Source organism: Kogia breviceps, chromosome 5, assembly GCF_026419965.1.
Source record: "Kogia breviceps isolate mKogBre1 chromosome 5, mKogBre1 haplotype 1, whole genome shotgun sequence".
Taxonomy (NCBI): Eukaryota; Metazoa; Chordata; class Mammalia; order Artiodactyla; family Physeteridae; genus Kogia; species Kogia breviceps.
Window position 1 is genome coordinate 121,644,356 of NC_081314.1, and position 2,618 is coordinate 121,646,973.

Below are 2,618 nucleotides of genomic sequence, written 5' to 3' on the forward strand. Positions count from 1 at the left end.
AGATAAACAACTTCTTGTGAGAAATAATAAAATATCATCTTTCCTAGAATACATATATATATATATATATGAAGTAGAGAAGGATAGCAAGAATATGGGATCAAAGATAATCTCTTTTTAATCAACCATGATTAGTCGTGTATCTCAACTGATACTACTTTCTGTAAGAATATTCTTTGCCCTTTATCACTAGCTGAAGTTACAGTGAGAAAAAAAAAAAACAATTTCCATGACTACCGATATGTAAAATCATATAGGAGCAGGAACCTAAATATTTTAAATATGTTTTACTGCTTATTAGAAAAATCACATGATATTAATCAGTTCCCTCTCTGCTGGCTGAAATTCTTTCATGGTAGCCTAAAGAGCTTAGAACTATAAAAGACTATAGAGATCATCTAGAGCTTCTAACTTTTGCACATCCTGCTACATAGAAAATGGTAATATTTAAGCCAAATACTATGGGAGGGGAGTTACTACATGGTGGACCACTACAGAGAACTACTCTTAAATCTTAGGCATCAAAATCTCAGGAGTTTATCGGGACGTCCCTGGTGGTCCAGTGATAAAGAATCCACCTTCCAATGCAGGAGACTAGGGTTCGATCCCTGGTTGGGGAACTAAGATCCCACATGCTGCGGGACAGCTAAGCCTGGGCGCCACAACTAGTGAGCTCCAGCTCCTCAATGAGAGAGCCCGCGTGCCGCAAACTACAGAGCCCACACACCCTGGAGCCCGTGTGCCACAACTAGAGAGAGAAAACTGGCACGCCACAACTAGAGAGAAGCCCGCATACCACAACAAAGAGCCCGCACACCTCAACAAAAGATCCTGCATGTGGGTGCTGCAACTAAGACCCAAGGAAGATAAGCAAGAAAGAAAGGACAAAAGAATCCACTGAAAAAAGAAATCTCAGGAGTTTATCAAAGGAGCCATACAAATCTGGTAATGTAATTTCAACTGTTGTAAAATTTTGAATGGCTGTAGGAATACAAAACAAAACAAATGATGCTCAAATTTTAAAGAAATTCTACCCAAAAAAGTATATTAAATTATTAATATATAATTAATAAATCATACAAATTTAATAATTAAATTTATATAAAATTTTAATTGATAAAATTAATTAATTAATATATATTAATGACTTTATATTATAAAATTAATAAATTAATTCCAGTCCCATAGCTTTTTTTTTTGGGTTTTTTGTGGTATGCAGGCCTCTCACTGTTGTGGCCTCTCCCGTTGCGGAGCACAGGCTCCGGACGTGCAGGCCCAGCGGCCATGGCTCACGGGCTTAGTTGCTCCGCGGCATGTGGGATCCTCCCGGACCGGGGCACGAACCCGTGTCTCCTGCATCGGCAGGTGGATTCTCAACCACTGCGCCACCAGGGAAGCCCCCCATAGCGTTTTAAATATCACATTTCATTTCAAACCTTAAGGATCTAAGCAGGCTGCAGTCTTGGTCTAGATTGGAGAATATGTGTGGCTGTGCCTTCCTATCAGCTAAAATCTATCTGAGCTTCACCTCTGTCCCAATCCCTGCTCTTCTTCTCTTTCCTCCTCTGGTCTCTGATCAAGGGCAGGTGGACTCAGAGCCTGGATTCTCCTTCCTCAGCCCCCTCTCCAGATCCCTCCGTACCCTACAAGAAGCTGTCCCCTGCAGCAGCCATCCAGGCCTTGGGGTAGCTGGGTGTTAGGGCTTCGTGCCCTCTGTAGACTGTAGCTTAACCTTGGTATGTTTATGGGAACCTAGAGCATCGTCTTTTTAAAAAATCTGGCCTCCGGCTGGCAAGGGCCATGGCTTACTTGTCCCTCTTCATCTTTAATTTGTATATCAGTATTCACTTTGATCTTCTTTCTTCTCCGTTTTTCCCGTTTGTGCCATTCTGAGAGTGCCTCATCATCTGAGCTATCAGATGAACTAGACAAGGGAATCTGAGCCCCACAGCCCTTCTTCCAGAGCTTTCTGGTGGCATCATCCACATCCTCTGGGGCCTGAGGGGGACGGGATGGTAGCTGGGTGCGTGGTTGACTCGCATAGTTCTTCCCTTGATCTTGATTCCATTAAAATTGTCAACGGTCAAACTTGTACTCCTCTGGTCCTCATAGCAGATAAAGCAGAATCCTTTAGACTTCCCTGTCTTCCTGTCCCGCACACAACTAATGCTAACAATCTCCCGGTACAGGGAGAATACACAGAGGCTATCTGCTTCAGTCAGTTCATAAGAAAGGCCTCCCAGGAAGATCCAGGCCCTGTCCTTGTATTCGGAGTGCCATGATGCCTCAGCTATCACCACAGTACCGACCTCCCATTCATTCAGCTTGTTAAGCAGCTGCACCTTGGCTAACGGGTTCATCTCCCTGGCCTGGGGCACCACACAAGAGCACCCCAGTGCCTGGACAAAGCCCACTTCTGGTGGACGCAGGAGAGCACTGCTTCTGGTGAAGACCTTCAAGGCAGGTGACCCATCCCTGCCTTGCTCTCCCCACATGCCCTCCGCTGCCATCCAAGTTTCAACTTTTCATGGTACCTCATTCACTATGAAGAAGTGTGCTACTGCTCACTAGTTGGAAAGCCCTAATCTGGTCCATTTTAAAAACAGATGATTAGGTTG

General features: G+C 44.2%; 1 pseudogene; it reads right to left on the bottom strand.

Annotated features, from left to right (window-relative positions):
- Positions 1 to 1,752: 1,752 nt before the first annotated feature.
- LOC131757810 (RNA-binding motif protein, X-linked 2 pseudogene) lies at positions 1,753 to 2,360 on the bottom strand (annotated as a pseudogene).
- Positions 2,361 to 2,618: the final 258 nt, after the last annotated feature.